This window comes from Nyctibius grandis, chromosome 6 (genome assembly GCF_013368605.1).
Source record: "Nyctibius grandis isolate bNycGra1 chromosome 6, bNycGra1.pri, whole genome shotgun sequence".
Lineage (NCBI taxonomy): Eukaryota > Metazoa > Chordata > Aves > Nyctibiiformes > Nyctibiidae > Nyctibius > Nyctibius grandis.
Genome location: NC_090663.1, coordinates 74635155 through 74657500, shown reverse-complemented (window position 1 = coordinate 74657500; position 22346 = coordinate 74635155). Strand labels below are relative to the sequence as shown.

Here is a 22346-nt window from a genome sequence, read left to right as displayed (position 1 = left end):
GTCTGTTTCTAACAGAAATCCTTACCGGTCGAGCCCATGCATCCTCCTATGCCTACACCCTGCCAAGAGCTAAGCCACTAACTGAAGGAGTCAGCTCCTCATGCTCCTTGCCTGCTGCCATCGGTGGGCTCTGGCAACCAGGACCCACTGCACTGCTGGGACCTTTCAAAGGTGCGTATAACACAACCTTTCTGTCAATTACGCCACACTACTCCAGCAAAAGAAATACTCAGGCATCACTGGGAATAATGATACTACAGTCCTTCACAGGCTGAAGATGCCTGATATAGGGACACCTCTGTTTTTCACACTAGTAGAGCTTATGCCAAATACCTGCACACAGCTGTATCTCCGATTCCAAAGCAGCTACAATTTTGGTATTTCCCCTTGGGAATGAACAAAACACACAAACACACAGCATTCCCCTTTATGGGAACGCTACAACACACACACACAGCAAAGTGAAGGACCTAAAATTCAAGCCTGGACTTGAGTTTCCACTTCTCAAGCCCACAAAAAAAACCTTAATTTCTAGGTGTAACGAGCATACCTTGACAATCCTTCTGGGCATTTGTATATCAGCTTATTGCATCGAGTAAATCCAAAGAGTCACAAGCCAAGCCTCGAGGCCACACATTGCCACACTGACTGGAGACAGGGGAATAAAAAAGGAAGTATATCAAGACTGAAGAGGCGAAGAAAGCCCCAAACTCTTTTTGTGTGGGTGGCATGGCATGAAAAAGTTGTTTAGAAAACTGAGCTGAGTCTTCTCTGTATAATGCCGAGCTGTTTGTGAGCCTCGGAAAGCAGCCCTGTAGGAAGGCGGTAGTCTGGTTTCAAATGTCAAAGGAGGGCAAAATACCTAAAAGTATTTGTTTCATGTAGATAATCTAGCATTGAAAAATTTTGACTGGGGATTTTCTGCTCCTTTTGTAGTGTTGAGAAATAGTTTAGTGTTGGGGGGAGTGGAATCTGTAAGCAATTTTAAAAGGTGTCATTGGGAATTGAGAATAGTATCATCATGAAGCGTACAAAAATCTCGGTAGATTGGGACAGGTTTTTAAGTTATAATGCAAACACAGAACTGTGAGAAGATAAAACAACTTGTTATTGTCTCTACTACAGGTCAAAGCTTTAGTTAAAAATGGAAATGCTGAGAATGTTGAGGGGAGTGTTATTTTGTAGTCAGAGACTCACAAATTACTCGCTTAATTATTTTGCATTCCATTTTGTGCTGGATAGAAAGAAGATATTTAGAAAAAAAAACACAAAAAATGAGAAAGAATGAAATACACATCCAGCTCAGAGGCTTTAAAACTAAGACAAAATCCTATAAGAAATCCAAAAGCAATTCAAATGTTATTTCTTGTATTCTCAGTAAAAATCTTCCAACAAAATGCCTATGCAGTCAGCAAATACAAATCTGGTTCCAAGAAGACTGCAGACAATGACAGCAGTTCAGAAAGCAAATACTTCTGAAAGTTTATCTGTCTCCAATTTGCTGATAGCTGCCAGTCAATTTTCAGCTGGAAAAGAAAAAAAAAAAAAAAAAAGGATTTCAGAAGTCCTATTTCTCTCACTATTAAGGCTTTATTTCAAAAGGCATGATGATTTCAGCTGAACAGTTTGACTTTTTAATAATTTTTTTTTAAGCGGACAAGAATCATTAGCACCTGGTACTAGGCAAGAAAGCTCCACATGGGAGAAAGCCAATTCTTACTGAAGCCCTGGTGTATGTGAAAACATGATTGCGTTTTATACGATCTCGTTTTGCATATTCAGGATACATGCAATTTTAACCTAAGCAATGCTGTACATAAATATTATTCTTGACTTTTCTGTGTTTGCATTTCTCATCAGCAGAATGAGACAACAATTTTCAGAGTCACTATGTTATTGTTCCTCAGCTTTTGGATGCAAACATTGAGATACCCCACAGCTTTCCAGAAATCAAGACCTCAGGGTAAATTTCCGTCAAAACTGCATGTGCCAGATACCTGGCACAATGGCAAGATTGCTGTCGGCTTCAGGGAGTCAGGATTTTACTTGAGCTGTCTCAGGCTAGGCTGGGCATGTGAACAGAATTAATCAGCACGTCTGAAAAAAATTAGGATTTCTTAAAAAATCAAGATAGAGACAGAATTAGCACTGAGAACGTTTTCTTTCCTAGCTCATTTCTCCATTTTCCTGATGAGAATTCTTCACACTAGATAAAAGGCTTATAATGTGAAGAACTCATACAACAGCTGCCTAGATTATCAAATTTAGGCTTGGCTATTTAATTCATCCTTATTCACTTTCATTGTATTTTTCATACAATTTACACAGTATCATGTATACAAGAAACAGGATCCTGGGACATTTGCCTTACTCGCTCTATTTGGCCAGGCATCGTACTTGATGTGAATCACATTTTTCCCACTATGAATCAAATCCTTCTTTTTTAAAAGGGTTTATGATACTTATCCCAATTCACAGGTGTGACAGATAAATTCAGCCACTGAATTCTGTTACCAAAATAATCTATCCATAATCTTGGAAAGGAGAATTTAAAGAATTTAAGCAAAGTTTTAATTTACTGAGCACTCTATGGGGAAATCTTTCAGATCACTCATCTTAATCTGAACTCCAGTTCCTTATTCTCACCCTTAACAGAAGGTCACCCTTCTTTCCTGTCAGGTTTTGCAAGCTCACTCCCCTCCTGTTGCACACAACTAAGACCAGATGGAGCATACATTCAAAGTTATTTCATTTTTCTGAAACAGAAAACTACACTCTTACCCAAGAATAATTGCAATGGGATTTTTTATTCCCTTCTCATTCCTCTCTCAATTGCCAGATGCAGCAATAGTTGCATCTATGGATTTCTCTTTTGGTTCATTTAATGTAGCTTTTTGTCTGGAGACCAAACAAGTCTTGGCTACAATGACCTCTTGCAGGTCATGAACACGGTAAGGTCAGGCTCCAGTCAATAAATGGCCAGGTGGTTTGGGCTTCTTTAGCATCAGCAGCAATGGCACAACACGTGCATTGAGAGAGACGAACAGAAGCCTCTCAATTAAGGGTTGAAGCGGTGACAGAGTTGACCACAAGATGGGATCAAACTGCAGAAAAGCAAAAGCACGTGTGTGCAGGAATGCTTCACTGGTAATTGGTGGCCAATCATTCACTGTCATTGTAATTTAGCGTCGAAATGCAACCTGTGGATCCTACAGGGAATCATTTTATTGGCATCTAAATGCATATACTATGTCTTCTTGAAGTATTAAAAACTCCATCAGAAAGGGCACTCGTCTGGAGCACTGCCAAGGCGCTTCAGCAGTTTGTACTAGTGCGGCTCCATATATTATTCGCACATTTCAATAGAGAAGAGCATCTTAGTGCTGAGCTCAGCCTCTGCTTCTTCTTTGAAAGCCAAGTTCCTCTTTTCCACATTCACAATATACCCTTCAGAGACACTGTCTATTCAAGCGTAGTAATTTTATCATGTTTTGTGGCATTTAGTAAGAAGATTATGAAGCCAATGTACAGCAGATGCATGCACTGCGTGGGCATGATGAGGGTGTCTCTGTCTTGTCTGGTCTAGACTTCAAAATTTTGTGCAAAACAGCTGCCATGTCAGAAATCTGCCCTCTTCCCCCTCACCACATTTGCAGGGAGGTAGAGGTTATCCAGGGCCTCAGAAGTCAAGTCTCCACGACAACAAAAAGCAGTGACATGGATTTCTAAGTACATTTCAAATTCATGCTTCACATATAAGCTTATAAACAGCCAACAGCTCAACCTCCTCTGTGTATAACGTACCAGTTCTAGCCTTTTTCCATCCCTCCCACATCTAATCCAGTCTAAAGATTAAGAGAGAAAGCTCTTCTACCAAATGCCTCCACTTTTGTCATAGGCTCTTTTACAACAAAACAGACGCTAACTACAGTGTTTTACTCTTCTTAGTTAGTATCTTGCTTGCACTTCAGGGAGGAGAGTTGAGAGGGCTCTATAAAAGCACACTGTGAGGACTGCTGCCTTAAAATAAATTGATATAATCAGTAGTGCTCACACCTTTGCAGAGGGCCCAGGCCCTTCACCGTAGGGAGGGTGGCAGAGAGGGGTTCAATGAAAGACTCCCACTCCTCTCTCACATACACACTGCTGAAATTTGGAGCCAATACATAGACTAAAAAAATGTATATAGTCAGCTGCCTCTATAGCAAAAGCAAATCCTCCCCACTGCATAACCTGTCACACACAGAAGGGACCTTCCCCTTAAGTATACAGTCCTGAGTATATAGATGTCCCCATTAGAGGGTACCCCATCAGCTTTATGAGTCAAAGTACAAATGTACTTGAGTAAAAACAGTACATGAATTTAACTATGGTCATTTTCGAGTAGCACAATATCTCCCTGCAAAAGGTACTCCTTCTGCATGTGGAAAGAGGGAGCACAGAAAATCATGTGAACACTTAGTGGCGAATAGGTCAAAGTACCGCAGAAATTTAAGTTGGGGGAAACTTGACCTTCTCCTGTATCTATTTCTATTCAGGTTACGCAATGCAGGCTTTTATTTATTCTTAATTTAAAAAAAAAAAAAAGGAATAAATGTTTATTTGGACATAAGTATAGCCTATTAGCAGAGAGATCATGCTGATTATCTAAGTATATTTTTTAATTAATAATTAATTAACTTCAATTTATTAAACACTTTCAGAGAAACTAGGGAAAATATCCCAATTTGGTTTTCTGAAAACAACACAGATTTAAAGGCATCTCCTCAGACATGGCAGTAATGAGTTTGGTACATGAGGGATATCTTGCTACTCGTTGTTGCTTTATTTTCATTTTTCATCTTTATTTCTCACCTTTTCTCCCACTTAAAGCACACTCTTTAAATTCTGAGCTAAAGTAGAAGCCATTCAGAATTTCCTCTTATTTTTCCATACCCCTTTCCAGGGGGCAATGAATGCCCAAGTTCCAGTGAATCTCCATGAATAATGTAGAATTTACTCTTTGATCCAGGTACCCATCGTTATCCCAGATAGCTCAGGTGAGCCTGCACCAAGCAAAGCAGTTTAATCCAGAGCTTTTTTATTGTCCTGCCTGCCCCTCTGGCTATGCCAGCCTTGCACATCAGAGGAGGACTTGACCAGCCAGATGAGCCAGCCTTGTGTGTCTGTCCACACTGGTGCACAACCAACCAGAAACCTCGGTAGGGAAACAGCAGTTACCAGATTGCTTTTTGGCATTGGTGCCATTTCTTCAGCTATTTCATCTGCTTCCCTCCAGCACAGAGTCACAGAATCACAGAATGTTAGGGATTGGAAGGGACCTTGAAAGATCATCTAGTCCAATCCCCCTGCCGGAGCAGGATTGCCTAGACCATATCACACAGGAACGCGTCCAGGCGGGTTTTGAATGTCTCCAGAGAAGGAGACTCCACAACCTCTCTGGGCAGCCTGTTCCAGTGTTCGGTCACCCTCACAGTAAAGAAGTTTTTCCTCATATTTATGTGGAACCTCCCGTGTTCCAGCTTGCACCCATTGCCCCTTGTCCTGTCAAGGGATGTCACTGAGAAGAGCCTGGCTCCATCCTCATGACACTTGCCCTTTACATGTTTATAAACATGAATGAGGTCACCCCTCAGTCTCCTCTTCTCTAAGCTAAAGAGACCCAGCTCCCTCAGCCTCTCCTCATAAGGGAGATGTTCCACTCCCTTAATCATCTTCGTGGCTCTGCGCTGGACTCTCTCTAGCAGTTCCCTGTCCTTCTTGAACTGAGGGGCCCAGAACTGGACACAATATTCCAGATGCGGCCTCACCAGGGCAGAGTAGAGGGGGAGGAGAACCTCTCTCGACCTGCTAACCACACCCCTTCTAATACACCCCAGGATGCCATTGGCCTTCTTGGCCACAAGGGCACACTGCTGGCTCATGGTCATCCTGCTGTCCACTAGGACCCCCAGGTCCCTTTCCCCTACGCTGGTCTCCAACAGGTCTGCCCCCAACTTGTACTCATACATGGGGTTGTTCTTGCCCAGATGCAGGACTTTACACTTGCCCTTATTATATTTCATTAAATTTCTCCCCGCCCAACTCTCCAGCCTGTCTAGGTCACTCTGAATGGCTGCGCAGCCTCCCGTTGTGTCAGCCACTCCTCCCAGTTTTGTGTCATCAGCGAACTTGCTGACAGTGCACTCTATTCAGCTCGACTCAGGGTACAAAGATGGGAATTTCTGTTTTTCTCTAGACGTGACAGCAAGAACGAGCAATATCGTTAAAATAGGAACTACTCTATTACAGGTAATTTGGGAGTAATACCACTGATTCTTCCCTTCCACTGGTCCTCCCCTTCCAAACGGGAAAGGCTTCGTTGCTCCTTTATCATCAAGGAAGAACAGAAGAGGCACTAACAGTCAAAATACCAAAAAGTACCAACCAATCCTGTAGCCAGAGCAGAGAGTTTTTGATATGCTCTACTCTTCGTATGCACAGCCTTGCTAATCTTCACAGAATGGAGGGTATCACCATGAAGCACGGTGCAAAGGACTGAAAGATCAAAGTAGTAAAGTATTTTATTTTATAGAATGCATTTCGCATTATATTTCTAATATTGCTTCTCCTGACAAAAGCTATTCTGAACACACTGGGCAGCAAGATAGAAATTCAACCTCCTGACAACTACTCTGTCAGAGAACTGGAAATGAGAAATGATGCTCTGAGCCACTGCCCATCTTCCTAACTCTCCCTTCATCTCCCCATGAAGGGTACAAAGTCCAGTTTTCCTGGAGGAGTTCCCTTTCCTCTTGCTTTCTGCATGGCACACACATGCAACCATGCATTTGGGAACCTATGCACCAATGCAGAGGAGCCACAGTGACAGACGAGTCTCTCCAAGAATTAGGAAAGCTTTTTACATACCCTGTTTTAATTTTATCTTGTGAGCTTATCCTACTCCAGCCTTACCTATCCAGATTATAAAATCCATATCAGGATCTCCTAATAAGTGAATTCTTCTTGTTCAATCTGAAAATGAAGTAACCTTCGCACTCCAAACAGTCCAGTGTATCATCTGCTTAGTCAGTACATTTTCATTTGATTTAAAAAAACAATACAAATGCCATTTTTAATCACTTAGGCTAAAGACTGAAGCTAAAGCTCCTCACGTCACATACACCAGGGCCAGAAGTTCTTCCATCACCTCTTATGCTACACTGAGCATTAACAAACTCAAATGACATGAAATCACAATATGTCTTGTCAGAAGGAAAGCTGCAACTCCTTGGGGTAAAAGACCCGTACGTTTTTATTTCCTCTCGCACAGCCTTGCATTTACTTCCTCTTGTCCACTTCTGATAATTACTGACTTGGGAGGGCAGAGAGCAGAGAGAAAGGTGGGGAGAAAAGCCAGGAATTGTGTGAATCTCTGGTTTGAAAAAGTTGTTTTCTTCTCTATTTTGGCAGTAAAATTTTGCATTAGTTTTCTTGCATTCTGTAACTGTAGCTGTCACTAACTTAGTTTATAAGGGGAAATTGTCAGAGTACGCAAAAGTCATTCCAAAGCTAAAAAGCAGGAATGCTTCAGCCTCTATATTCTGGATTTTCATATGTCTGTTGGCAGTTTCTGTAATTGAAGCAGCAGATTCAAAACTCAGCACCACAAAATACATAATGAGGTGTAACAGTACAAAAGTTTACTGGGTTAAAAGGAAACCTGCAATTATTTCACTCAGCAAATAAAGCTTGAAAATAAAAAAAAAAAAATTCTGGGAACAAAACCAAACATGCATCAGTTTGTTTTTGCCTTGAAAATAGATGTCCAGGTGCTTAGCTATCACCCAGAGAGCGAACGTTTCGGCACACCAGGGAGTATGCAAGCGTGAATGAAGGGACTTTTGGCTCCTTTCTCTGCAACCAGTTGACAGGCTACTCTCTGTGTGTATTTTAACAGAGCCTGGGGATTATATGTCTTTGTCACTGTTCCGATATGAAAAGAGCCAGCCATACCTGAGGCACTGCTGTAAGGACTGCAGGAGAGAAATAGCAGCCAAAATGGCAGGCAGGCACCAGCACCACTCCAGCATGATCAGTGCAGAAGTAAAAAAACACCTCTGTTTCAGTGACCACCTTGTAGTGTAGCCTATTAACTTCAGGGTCAGAATCTGCCCCTGCGTAAACACAGACCTACTGGCAATATCCATCACCTTGAGAAAGGGACACTTCTTTCCTCCAGACAAGACAGAAGTGCAGTTTAAACCCCTTGGTTACCAAAATCTCCTTCCTACCTAGCTGCCAGCTGAAGTAGTCAGCTTTGCACGATAACCTGATAACACAAAGTGCAGTACATCATCTCTGGTATTTAAAATTAAGATGCTGCTTACAGTTATGCTCAGTACTTAACTTTATCTGCATTGCTTTTCTGCTTCCATACTCCTCTTCTGATTTGAAATTACAGAAATCTGTTTGCTTTCAGGGCTCCTCAATATGCTCTTTTTGGTTCTTTTTCTGTCCATCAGAAGGATATTTTCTTCTTCTAGAGCCTGACACCATCCTGAAGAGCAAAACATTATAAACAGATTACAAGCAGTGTGCATTCAAATAAATTACATGTTTAAATTCGTCAGTTAAATTATAATGCTCAATTAGACAGCTAATTATGTTGAAAATGCAGTTGTGTGCATAAATTGATGGCCACTCCCCAAGCCTGCCTGACTGCTTCCATTCCTATATTGTCCCTTTATAAGTTTTATCTTTCAAATATCACCTGTCAGAAGCTTTATCTAAGTGCAGTTATACACTGCTTTACTGTTATTTCATTTAAAAAAATCATTTCAAATACAATTCAACACTTGCAGTGAGCTTTACTACCTGCCATAAGAATTTTAGTGGCAGTAGGATTTGCGGACCAGGTTCCCATACTTCTCAGGGTCACATTCCCAAAGGGTTTTCCCTCTGTTTAGGATATCTCACTTTCCAGGATGTTTTTTAATCTCTCACTGCATCATTTAACAAGGAAAAGATAAATTTCATTTAAATTTACATGCATGTGTGAATTTTACAGATCACCTTTTGAGTTAACAAAGAAGCTGTGCATGAAAGCATAACTGACACCCTTATATTTATAAAACACAGTATCAAAATTGCCGTTGCACTCATTAATACTAGCTAGGACCTGGAAATCAACTAGCAAGAAGAGTCTGTCAGCACCAATTAATCAAAATTTGATTTCATGATAATACCTTGGCATGGCAAAATACATCCTCATATGTATTCATGACATTTCATCCCACAATCACCATGCAAAATAGATCTTTTCAGATATAGTCTCCATGTTTCACCCTTCATTCAGTTTCCATAGGTTTACAATGTTTATTGGCAACCAATCTAACTGAAGCATTTATACACAAAAAAATCCAAGCTGTCATAATTGATGAGATCTGTGAAGAGCTAAATGACTTGTTTGGTGTTTCCAGACAGTTACATATCTCATTTCATACAATATGAAAGGAACCATCAGTATCACTGTGTTAAAAATTTAGTCAAACTAAAGACAGTATGATACCACCAAACAGATAAAAATAAACTCCACCCAAGCTTAGCATATAACAGCATTTCACGCAGTCAGCTGTTCTCAGTTCTTATGTTTAGATAATACAGAAAAATTAATGGTGGGAAAAAAAAAACCAACAAGACTGACTATTTTCTTTCTTTTCTAGCTTTTTGGTCTTTCTCCTGAATTGTCAAAGATAAAAGTTTTATTTTAAGGTCTAAAACCATTGTCATATAGTTTCTCCATACTGGCAGGCCATATGAGCCATAATTATTTTTGAAAGTGTTCTCAGTCAGCCCATATTTCCTGATAATCTGTTTAAGATACCTCCCAGTAAAGAAAAAACAATGAAATAACCCTGTGTCTGTAGCTCTGGGCATATATGGCAGTAAAATCCAGCTCCTTGAGACATCTAAAATTAATCTGGATAAGTACTGCAAATGACAAAGTATGAACCTACTCCAACTTTGACAATGCAAGACACAAAATGATCTATTGTGCTACATCTTTTTTTAAAACTTATTATCTTTATGGTCATTCAAGAGGGAAAGCCTTCATAATTATGCTCTGCTTCATCCTTTCAGTACTTGTAGTAGCTGCTCTGAAATATCTTGAGAACCAAAATCAGGGAATTCCAGGGTATGTTTTTTATGGCACATGCTACAAATTATTAAATTCCACTTTGAAACTAAAAATTGTGTGTAAGTCTCTTTTAAAAAATGGTATTAAATCCACACATCAATTTCTGACATGTCATTTTGAACCTCTAGTCATGGTATAACAGACTATTTGAAATACATAGAAGCAGGGTTAGTATTTATCATTTGGTCCTAGGTCTCTGAGCAGTGCCAGTCTGTCAGCCTACAAAGTCAGAGAGCAATGCTGAGAGGGGCTAGAAACTGCTTAGAGATTTTCAAAGGTTCTTATGACTGTCACGAAGCTTGCTGCTCCACAACAGATTGAAAAATGTGAGAGGTTTTCCAGCTGAAGTCACGTGTGTGTTAAAGAGGATTAACATGAACACTCAACTAGCAAATGCCAGTTTCTTTTTATTTCCATTTTTTAAATCTTCCTTTCTTTCTATCCTGCAATAAAACCTTTTTTTCTTTTTTTTTGCCTCCTATTCTATATATTTTCCCCCTTTTGGACTAATGCATAAAGGAGGCTGGAAGTCATTTAACAGATGCTTCTAGCACAATGAAATTCTATGCTACAGACTCTGAGAACGTAGACTGTATAGTAAATCTCACTCAAAGCAGAGAGTATTAAATCACAGAACCACTGGAACAACTCAGGGTCACAACTGCTCATTTACACAATTCAGTTGTTGCATGCTTATCTCTGCATTCTCTCGTGTCCCCAGTGTGTATGTCAACAAAACTGTTCAGTCAAAAAAACATCTTTGGGTTAGCATCCAAAGCCATTGCAGACAGAAACAAAACAGAAATGCTCTGGGTGAATCACGCTAAAAGATAGCCTTCAGAGTGACACCTCCACCAATGCAAAACGCAGCACCGCTGCTTTTGGACGTTGCGCAGCCTCGTCCCATCAGCTGGCCAGCTTTCACCTTCATCTACATCTCCAAAACATTAATGACATCACAGTTTGTCCTGATTCTAGACTTACTATTCACGCACAGTAGGTTGGCTTAGCATGGCAAGAAAATTGGAGAAACAAACTTTGTAACTAAGAGATCTCACCATTTTTCCAGGTTTGGCTAGTTTAATCAATTAGTTGCATATTTCATGTTGAAGCCTTTCCATGATATCCTGATGTGTTCCTTTGGTGCACTCTCAACTAAAAGTTAAGAAAAAATACAAAGGTTTTTTTCTATAGTGGAAAAAAGTAAGACCAGAGGTCTATGGTTAATACTGACCCAGTATTACTCACCTTTCTCTTCTAGGAAGGTTTTTTTTCACAATAAATAAGTCATTTCTGGTTACCTTGTAAACCGCTGTATACCTACTCAATGCCACCACCACAGCAGTTCTTCAAGGCCTGGCAAACTGAGTTCCCCAACAAATGCCATCTGCCTGCAGGCCATGAAAAGATCACTACAGTTGCAGTTCCAAGATTTCTTGACACAAAAGTTGCATCTGAATTATCACTATTATAATTGCCAGAACACATCTCCACCATGAATTTGTATAAGCCCTTTTCAGACATACTTCAGATCTGGAGGGGGGGAGGGGGAGAAAAAAGAAAAAAAAAAAGAAAAAAAGATGTTGCTCTTCATTTTTGCTTGAAATTTTTTCTTTTGTTTTAGACCATTCACTCATACTAAAAAAAAACCCCACACCATGCTCTTTAAATTCCTTGCTTTCAGTTTAGAGGGAAGTTTTCTAAGATGTATTTTTCAACAACTTCAAGGAAACATATGAAAAAAGAAAAAAAAACAACAAATCTTGATCTTCACTAATTTCTATCATAGGATTTTTTTTTTTTTCATTAACATTGCTGAATATCATTCACAAAACAATTTGACATCTGTATGCACTTAAGCTACGAACATCTCAACATTTCCCTTTTAAATTCCTCAGGAAGTAGTGGTCAGATCTAAATGCCAAAAACGAGGAAGATAAATTTCGGAATGGGACCTCTGAGAGCCAGATTATAGCACATCAAGTTTTCTCCAGGTGGAAAAAAAGCCAAAGGTAAAGGAGACCCCTGGGTCTCTTACACTGTTCATTTAGGTCAGAAACTTTTGTAGTGCTTAAATATTTCAAACTAATTCCCCCAGAAAAAAACTCAAACAAGTAGTATTTCACTGTTTTTAGTAAAACTTTTTCAAAGTACAAAGTTGGCTGAGCCAATTCGAGCTGTAGATAGGAAGAAGTGGTACATTAGTACAGGAGGAGACTGATCTCACTGCTGACAAACCAACAGACTAATCACAGAATCACAGAATGTTAGGGATTGGAAGGGACCTTGAAAGATCATCTAGTCCAATCCCCCTGCTGGAGCAGGATTACCTAGATCATATCACACAGGAACGCGTCCAGGCGGGTTTTGAATGTCTCCAGAGAAGGAGACTCCACAACCTCTCTGGGCAGCCCGTTCCAGTGTTCGGTTACCCTCACAGTAAAGAAGTTTTTCCTCATATTTATGTGGAACCTCCTGTGTTCCAGCTTGCACCCATTGCCCCTTGTCCTGTCAAGGGATGTCACTGAGAAGAGCCTGGCTCCATCCTCATGATACTTGCCCTTTACATATTTAAAAACATTAATGAGGTCACCCCTCAGTCTCCTCTTCTCTAAGCTAAAGAGTCCCAGCTCCCTCAGCCTCTCCTCATAAGGGAGATGTTCCACTCCCTTAATCATCTTCGTGGCTCTGTGCTGGACTCTCTCTAGCACTTCCCTGTCCTTCTTGAACTGAGGGGCCCAGAACTGGACACAATATTCCAGATGCGGCCTCACCAGGGCAGAGTAGAGGGGGAGGAGAACCTCTCTCGACCTGCTAACCACACCCCTTCTAATAAACCCCAGGATGCCATTGGCCTTCTTGGCCACAAAGGGCACACTGCTGGCTCATGGTCACCCTGCTGTCCACTAGGACCCCCAGGTCCCTTTCTCCTACACTGCTCTCCAACAGGTCTGTCCCCAACTTGTACTCATACATGGGGTTGTTCTTGCCCAGAATGCTTTAGTGCAATATGTTCCTCTCACGCCCTTTTGCAAGTGAACTTGATTTGGGCCAACTCTGCTCCAGATATGGATCCAAAAATTTTGGAGTAATTTTGGGTAATTTGGATGTCAGAATAAAATAAGCAGGATTTTCTCCACCATACTTGTTTCATTTCTTATAATTCATATATTCTTTGTTCAACTACCTTACATCAGAGAGTCCATCTATGTTTCAGACCTTAACGAGCCCATAACACCCTTCAAGAGATACCCATTTGCTGTGTTTAAGGCATTAACTTTTTGAATGCTATTCAGTTCTCACAGAGATCTTAAACTCCTGCTTATTCAGGTAGAGTCTTCTAGACATAAAAAGCACCGCTCAGCAGATTATCAGCCATGAACTTTTTCAATATATATATAATAGTAAATTAAAAAAAAAAAAAAAAAACCAAAAATATTCCGACAGATTTCATGGATCAAAGTAAGTTTGGCCGATCCTCATTTTGAATCAAATAACATTTGTACACTGAAATTGGTAACTCTACTGTTACTTCCAGTACGTCGGTTACATGTGAAAAAAAAAGAAAAAAAAAAACCACATTAAAAGGAAGAAAAAAATCAGTTTTATGTTCTCTTGGGAGGAAACAGGGATGAAGGTCCATAAGCAGCTTCTTGAATCCAGTTTTTTAAAGAAATGTATGTTGGCTGCACAACGACCTCTGTCATGAACCATCAAGAAAATGCTGAACCTTATAATATGAACCACCTCCACTTCAAAAGTAACTCTACCAGCTGGCAGTAGTAATCAGGAACACAGTAAATTTATATATCATACTACACAAGCTGCATGAAAAGTCAAAGGGAAGCAATCATTACATTTACTTTCTGCACAGCAGTGTAGTAAGAAATACATGGCTGAGTCTATGTGATTTAACTATGCTTATTCCAGAATCTCATCCAATGAAATAATCACTGACTAATCTCAGCATGTAACTGCTTAGATGCTGATGGTACTGATCATTTTATTTTTACATGGCTATCAAGCAATTTGTTTTGTTATAAACAGAAAGCAGTCCACCTTACTTTGTCTGTTGAGTTCAGTATATCCATTATTAATATGTAATTTGCTTCTATTGCTTTTTTCATAACTTTCATCATAATCTTGTGCTTGTGGCATCACTACTTGCTGCAAAAATCATTACAGATTAGTGAATTATAAACAGCAAAATGGGCTTTATTTTAGAGTACATGTCAGGTTTTCTAATGTAAAATTTTGGTAATTTTCTCAAAACTTCCCCCATGTGAGTAACAAACAAGAGGGAATTTTTCACTCTGCTTTTAAAACAAGGAAAAAAATGTATAGCCTCCAAATGACTGTGGACCACGGGAGGATCCTGGGACTTCTGTTTTCATCACCTGCCACTTCTGCTTTCTTGTATTCACAGCTAACATCACAAGTCCCACTACCTACCCAGTGACTCCTATGCTTAACTTTCATCTGCTAAGTAGTCCCATGTATTTCACTAGGATTTAGGCTGCAAACCCTTTAAGGCAGGGATTTGGTCTTTAATTTCCAAGTATAAATCAGTCTATGAAACAGAAATTCCTCAGACCGCTCTGTACATGGGCACACACAGGCATCTTCTCACCCCGGGTATTCACACTGCTGTGGCTGCTCCAGTGCCACTGTCCATCCACACCGGTTCGTTGATGTGGCAGGCATCTCTCCCACCTGTAGTGTAAACACATCAACAAGACTCAGTCAGTTTACAAAACCCAGCTGGACCCAACGCTATGGAAAATAAAGCCACATGGTACAACATGATTCCTCATCCAGCTCTACTGATGGACCAGAACCAAAGACTTCCTCATAACATGGGAAGCTGAGCAAGATCATCACTGCTTCACTAAAATTGTTGCAATCAGCTACATAAAGGTGGGCAACTACTAAGCCCATGTTAGCCTCTGTCTCTTCCGCAAAATATTGTTAGATGTGCAAAAGCAGCTCTTTAGACTGCTGTAATTCCTATACTTTTGAGAGGGTTTCCTATTCTTTTGAGAGAACACTCCCTATACAACAAGGTTTGCCATTACAACCACACCCATTGGTAGTGAAGAGGAGAATAAATCACTTTGTCAACGCAAATAAAGATAGCAAAATCCCTGGTGTAGAAACAGTATCACTAACAGACTAGTACTTTTGCAGGCTTAGGTTATGTCATTTGTCATCTTTTGTACTACGCAAATACTCTGCACCTCTGCTAGACAGCGTCTCCACCTTCACCATGTTAACATCGTGACACATGCCAACATATGTTACCATAGCCACTGCAGTGCTGGCAAGGTCAGCCCAAATGCTCAGAAACTCCAACTTTTTTTTTAATTTGTATCTTTTCTACAAGGAATAGAAACCCTGCCTGGAGAAGGTGGATTCAGTACAATACGTCTCCTTTTCTTCTTTCAGGTATGGGTCAGCAGAGACAGAGTTGGACTGGGCTCATAAAAAGCCACAGAACATGCAGAGTGTGCTGCAAGAACTGTCTTGTTTTCACCCCTTGCCCTGTTCTAAGTTAATATGAAAACTATGCGTGATTAATTTTTTAAAAATTGGAAAAGATGATTCCTAAGGCATCCCTAATAAACTTGTTGGCAAGGTACATACAATTCTGCTGCAGTCCTGCATGGCAAATAAGCTACATAGAATTTTAATACAGCAATTACTGCCTGCCACTTCAAGATAATGATTACCTACCAACCCATTTAAGACATGTGTTTATGTGCATCAACAAGAGGGATAAATTGCAAGCTCCTTCAGATGAGGAGGCGGCAGAATGAGGTTTTTATCAGATTAACTGCCCCATAACACTCAAGGAGGGTAAAAGGAGTCATCTAGGTAAGGTAAACTTACAGCAGAGTATATCTGCTACAAGGCCCCTTTACAACGCACCAGGTCAGATAATGGCAGCATAACAAAAACAAGAAACAAGACCACATATCCAACACCTAGCATTAAAGTAAAGCCGGTAGTCTGCCAAATATACAGGTGTGGACATATCTTTGGGCAAAGAAAATGTTGATAACTGCGGAAACAACACTGGGAAAAGTGGAACAGAGGGTTTGTAGGGCACGTGTATTACAGGGAAAAGAGGAACTTAAAAATATTGCATCATTTCCCCCTCCTGTGTTTGTCTTTCTGACCTGTCCCTGAGCTCCTCTGCTTTTCAGAGACATTCATACAATCCTTCTGGGCCATAAAAGGCTCTCATAACAAAAGGTAGTGTAGTTCCTCTGCTTATCTAGCATTACACAGCCCAGCTTTAAACCAAGTGCAACCAGATGGAGAGTCAGAGGGTCACTGGTTATTTTTAAGCTCCATATCTCTAGGAAAAGCCATTCCCATGGATGTTAACTATCAGTTGAAGCAATTGCGTGTACTCTAGTATATGTCAAGACATTATTATGCTAGATCCAATCTACAGCAAGCTTCTCTCTAGCTACGCAAAAGTAACACTATTATTATTATTACGACACAGTGATGGACAAAATTTGGCAGAAAATCTTGCTTAAGGCAGAAAAAAATGCAAGAAGCTGCCCTTGGATGGCAAAAAAATATATCATTACCCATATAAGCATGGCTAGGCACAATTTGCTCATACTTGGGACTAGCAGACCCTGGGAACACAAAAGGAATCACAGAAGAAACAACTTATTGCTGCATGTCTCCACCCCAGTCAAGCAAGGGAACAGCTAGCTTTGAAAAACAGCCCAGCTTTCTAATGAGTTTCACAATAGCACATAGATCTATTCAGAAAAACAAGAGGTGACAGGGAGAAACATTGTCATGTATCAGAAAACTGCAGGGTTTTCACCCCTGTGGGTAGATGCCGAGATAATAAATTTGTCGCAGTTAGTCTCCTCTGTGTTTTGTTTTTAGAGTATGAACCCAATGTGTGCACAGAATTCTACCAAAATGTTTGATTCTTGATACTTTATATAGGATATATATGTATATGTACACACACAACTCTACACTACCTAAGATTAGTAGGATGACAACCATTTGAGCTGTAGACAGCATGAAAATGCCTACATGAGAATTTTCACTAGAAATTTCTGAGCATGAGATTTGTCCTCCTCCTCTAGACAACTGCAAAAAATTCCTAAAACAGAAACAGAAGTTGGAAGGTAGATTCAGATTCAGAGTTTCAAAAAGATTTTTACAGATTTTTCACATTCAATGAAATAAAGTAAGTTCAGTAATTAAGAAAAATAAAAGGAAAGTTCTGTTACAGATCAAAAACTGAAAAAGAGTCCTTTTAAACGCAGGTCATTAAGTTACAATATACTCAATGGAACTGTAATAACACTAATGCTCTTTGCTTTGTTTATTGGTGAAGGGGGAAATGGGGTAAAACAGGGAAAAAATGCTGATGGCACAGAAGTAGTAAGAATTATAAGAAAGCAAAATTCTAAAGTCATAATAATACTAAACTATGGGGCAATACAGTACCAGACGAAACAGAGTCTAACCAAAGACTATCTATGAACAGAGATGTCTTATGTATTACTACAGTTGCAACATCTCAGGACAAAATAAACCAGAAAAGTTATGCAGTTACTGAGGAAGAACAATAGTGGGGACTTCTACTCCATGCCTAAAAGAGGTCAGAGGAAGAATATTCAATGACGTGTTTTAGAATATCCCTCCTGAATGTCTCCAGAAATACACTTTTTATTACGACTTGCAGATTTATAAAGACCTGGAGCTCCGTTTCTACTCTACATCTAATGTTTTGATCTCATATACACAATCACACATTGCCTAGCTCCCAGCTTCGCAAAGAGTCCTTGGCTGTATTTCTTTCAACCGTTCTGCTCTCACCAGCTCGTTGCCCTCAGAGCATGCCATCAATTACATCAGAAGTCAATGCAAACATCACTGACTTTGAAGGAGTTGCATGAGTACACATAGGATCTGAGACAACAGTGGTACATGGACAGCAAGTAGCACTGAAAACAAACCTGTTGACCATTTTGACCATCCAACACAGCACATCTTCCTGAGTCGTGTCACTTGTGCAGGGCTAGCAGGATTTTATGTTAAAAATAGACTTCTGTTTCATTTTCCTCCTAAGGACAGCACATATGACTCCAAATATCTAACAGAAGTTGAGACAACTCTAGCACCTTATTCCTCAGGTTTTTACAAAATTACTTGGCAGAATAGATCTTCTGCTTAAAGCTTGGTTCTGCCTGTGTTTAAAGCCTACTTTAACAGCAACACATAAAACACGCCAGCAGACAACGTTTTCCATTTAAAATCTACTGTTCAATGCATAGCTTCTGCACTGCTCCTCTGCTGAAAACTCTCTATATGAATAAGTGTGGGAGATGGACGTTTTATAAGGCGGGAGCATAACACGATACATGCCTGCATTCCTCAACTCTTCCCAACAGCTGCCTCATAACTCAGGTCTTCATTCTGGAAATTGCATATCACTATGTCATGAATGCCAGGTCAAAAAGATTTGAGGTCCATGAGGAAGCATTTCCACCTGTTCCAACTTTGCTGTTAACACTTCTCTATCACACACTCAAGCATACTTAAAATCAAAATGAAGACATTATGGAATTATTTAATTACCTATAAAGATGATGAATAACACTGTACATTGTTTTTTTTAGTTTTACCTCCACTTCATGTTAAGATTAATAATTTTTTTTTCATAGAAATGTCTTCACTAATTTATAGCATAGCAGGAGGAAATCTTAAGAACATTTAATTGTCACAGTCACATTCCCAGCTCTTGACCTTTTGGTACTTAAAATTGTCTTCCCAAACCAGGTAAGTATGACAAAAGAAGAGGAAAATAATATCAGAGCAGAACATAAAGAAAGAGGATCAGCTTAGGTTGCAACTGAGGTCAAAACATTCAGCGACTCTAAAACTGTAATAACTACAGTAAGAAAAGATATGGAAAAATCCATCATGCAAGGGAATCTTCAGCCACATGCGAATGACCAGAGCAAAAGGCTAAGCTGTGCGGTCACCTTGCTGCTGTGGCAGGGGATGCCAATGCTAGGGTTTTTTTGCTGAATAGGAAACTGCTAAAGCACAACCTTTGCAATGAGGACATGGCAGTATGTACTTCTAATTTTGTGTTCTGTGGATCGCTTTTGACAATGAAGTCTCTAATACGCTTGGCTGTACTTTATTTTAAAAAAAAATATTATTTTTACTGTGGCGGGCAGTGATTTTTTTGTGTTAACAGCAATATCAGGCAATACTGGCACCAGTACTTCTAGCTGTAGGACAACAGAAGACTGTAAAACTATCTACGTTCTGCTCCAATGTAGCGTTGAAATTAGTGCTAGGCAGTTGACACCAGCAGCAGTTTCATCAAAGCCAAATAATTATACAGTTAGCTTTCCTTTAAAATACATTCCATAGCTGCTATAACCTGTTAATAGCTTTCTGCAATATGTGAAGTATCTCTGAAAGTCACACACTAGAAAAAATATGTCTGGTCTCCCCTTAATCCCACTTATAAACTTCCAAAATGATGTTATAGTTCAATTACATTATTCTTCTGGTAATGTAACAGGAGATCAGGGTGGGTATTAAGTCATTACTCAAGTCTGCAGTTGCACCTCAGTTATAACAGGCTTTTTCAGCATTGATGCAAGGGAAAGATGGTGTCACACTTAAAATCCAACTGAGAAAGATGGAAAAATTCCAATTATTCCCAAATGCACAAAAATAGAGGAGGTTGTACAGGTCTGAAGTTTCTATTAGCAGGCTTATAATAGAAGACAAAAATAATAAAAGAAAAAGCATAAAACTAAATGTAGCTTTATGTGAGTAAAAATTACAGCATAAACAGAACAAAATCCCTGTGTACAATAAGAATTTTCCTAAAACAAAGGTCTCTCACTGGTCTAAATGGATATGCTAGTCACACACCTGCAGAGAAAAAAGCAACCTCCATGTATATTCATTGAAGGGTTGATTTAACGAGTGAATCCCCTAGAGTTTTCATGGTGCCCAGAGACGGTAATTTGGACCCAGCAAGACCGCTGTGCTTGCACAGAAATGAAAGCCCGTTGAAGATGAACAACTACATACAGCTTCTTTCATTTTGCAAGGCTGCAAACATGCTGATTGCAGCACAGGAGCAATTTTTGAAAAAAATATTGCCTGCGTACCTGAGGGATGTGGCGAGTCAAGAGATAACCTTCCTGAGTTCCACCAACTTGTGTAGAGTTACCAACAACATCTCTTCACTACCACAGAGGCAGTTTTTTTACCATAAAAATAAGAGAAAGGACAGTGTCTTATTAAGAGTGAAAACTGAAGCTGTCTATTGTTTGCACAAATGATCCAAGATCATCATACGCTTCAGGAGTTCTTCCCCATCCCAAAGCCACCACTTAGGATTTCTCCAAAAAGCATGTCACAGACATTACATAAAATAGCTGATCTTTCAAAGGAACAATAAATTCAGAGTCCAGTTAGGATCAATAAGGATTGGGTAGCAACTTTATAAAATCAGCTCTGTCAGTGACAGCGCCCTAATTAAATTTCTACTCAGGTAATTACAGTTCAACGACTGGCAGCTCCTGTGGGCCCCCTGCTCCCCTCCCTTCCTACCTCCTCCATTTCCTCTATGAAACTTGTCAATGCAGTCGCACACTCTTAAGAGATAATTGCATTTCAGAAGTGGTCAAAGTTAACTTTTTACAGCTCAATCTTTCCATATGCTATGTAGACTCAGTAAGTTAAAATGAGCACACCAGCATAAGGTTTTTCTCTCAGAAGACACTGTAAACACTTGAAGGAATGACTTTATTATCTTTAGATTGTCGTGGGGACAACTTTTTGCTTTCTAAATTCAAAACTCTTCAATAAGAGAAGAAAAATTCCCAATAGGATAACTTGCATCAAATTTTACTGTATGTTTTTTCTTAATATTACAGAATCACAGAATCATCTTGGTTGGAAGGGACCTTTAAGATCATCGAGTCCAACCATCAACCTGACACTACCAAGTCAACCACTAAACCATGTCCCTAAGCACTACATCTACTCATCTTTTAAATACCTCCAGGGATGGTGACTCCACCACTTCCCTGGGCAGCCTGTTCCACTGCTTGATAACCCTTTCCGTGAAGATATTTTTCCTAATATCCAGTCTAAGCGTCCCCTGGCACAACTTGAGGCCGTTCCCTTTCGTTCTGTTGCTTGTTACATGGGAGAAGACACCAACACCCTCCTTGCTAAAACCTCCTTTCAGGTAGTTGTATACAGCAATAAGGTCTCCCCTGAGCCTCCTTTTCTCCAGGCTACAGCTGCTCCTCATCAGATTTGTGCTCTAGACTTTTCTCCAGCTTCATTCTTTGGACTCACTCCAGCACCTCAATGTCTGTCTTGCAGTGAGGGGCCCAAAACTGAACACAGTATTCGATGTGCGGCCTCACCAGGGCCGAGTACAGGGGGATGATCACTTCCCTTGTCCTGCTGGCCACACTATTTCTGATACAAGCCAGGATGCTGTTGGCCGCCTTGGCCACCTGGGCACACTGCTGGCTCATATTCAGCTGGTCATCGATCAACATCCCCAGGTCCTTTTCCACCAGGCAACTTTCTAGCCACTCTTCCCCAAGCCTGTAGTGGTGCATGGGGTTGTTGTGACCCAAGTGCAGGACCCAATACTTAGCCTTGTTGAATCTCATACAGTTGGCCTCAGCCCATCAATCCAACCTGTCGAGATCCCTCTGCAGAGCCTTCCTACCCTCCAGGAGACCAACACTCCCGCCCAACTTAGTGTCATCTGAGAACTTACTGAGGGTGCACTCGATCCCCTCGTCCAGGTCATTGATAAATATTTTAAAGAGAACTAGCCCCAACACTGAGCCCTGGGGAACACCGCTTGTGACTGGCCGCCAACTGGATTTAACTCCATTCACCACAACTCTTTGGGCCTGGCCATACAGCCATATTGCCTATCTTACTTTACAAATAGCCTTTCTTGGGCTCCAGGCAGAAAAGCTTACCAGCTCCTAGCACATGCCAGTTCCAGTAGGCTTCACAGATTATTCATATCTATACATCCCCTCCTATCTAGCAACTAAACATCACCATAGACATACCAGAGGCACATAAAGTGAAAAATTTTAATTGTAGC

At 40.2% G+C, this 22346-nt stretch overlaps 1 protein-coding gene across 10 annotated transcripts in view; it reads right to left on the bottom strand.

Moving 5' to 3' along the window:
* Positions 1 to 22346, bottom strand: part of SLC7A11 (solute carrier family 7 member 11) — a 111081-nt gene that overhangs the window by 63750 nt on the left and 24985 nt on the right. For 5 of the 10 annotated variants that reach the window (XM_068404304.1, XM_068404303.1, XM_068404313.1 and 2 more), the window contains 5 exons: positions 14811 to 14893; positions 11239 to 11713; positions 8390 to 8539; positions 6428 to 6537; positions 551 to 1526 (listed from right to left, as the gene is read on the bottom strand). The gene's annotated coding sequence lies outside the window, so the exon portion shown is untranslated. Of the gene's footprint in view, positions 1 to 550; positions 1527 to 6427; positions 6538 to 8389; positions 8540 to 11238; positions 11714 to 14810; positions 14894 to 20367; positions 20448 to 22346 lie in introns of those variants that run through there. The other 5 variants (XM_068404309.1, XM_068404308.1, XM_068404310.1 and 2 more) reach the window with 5 other exon arrangements.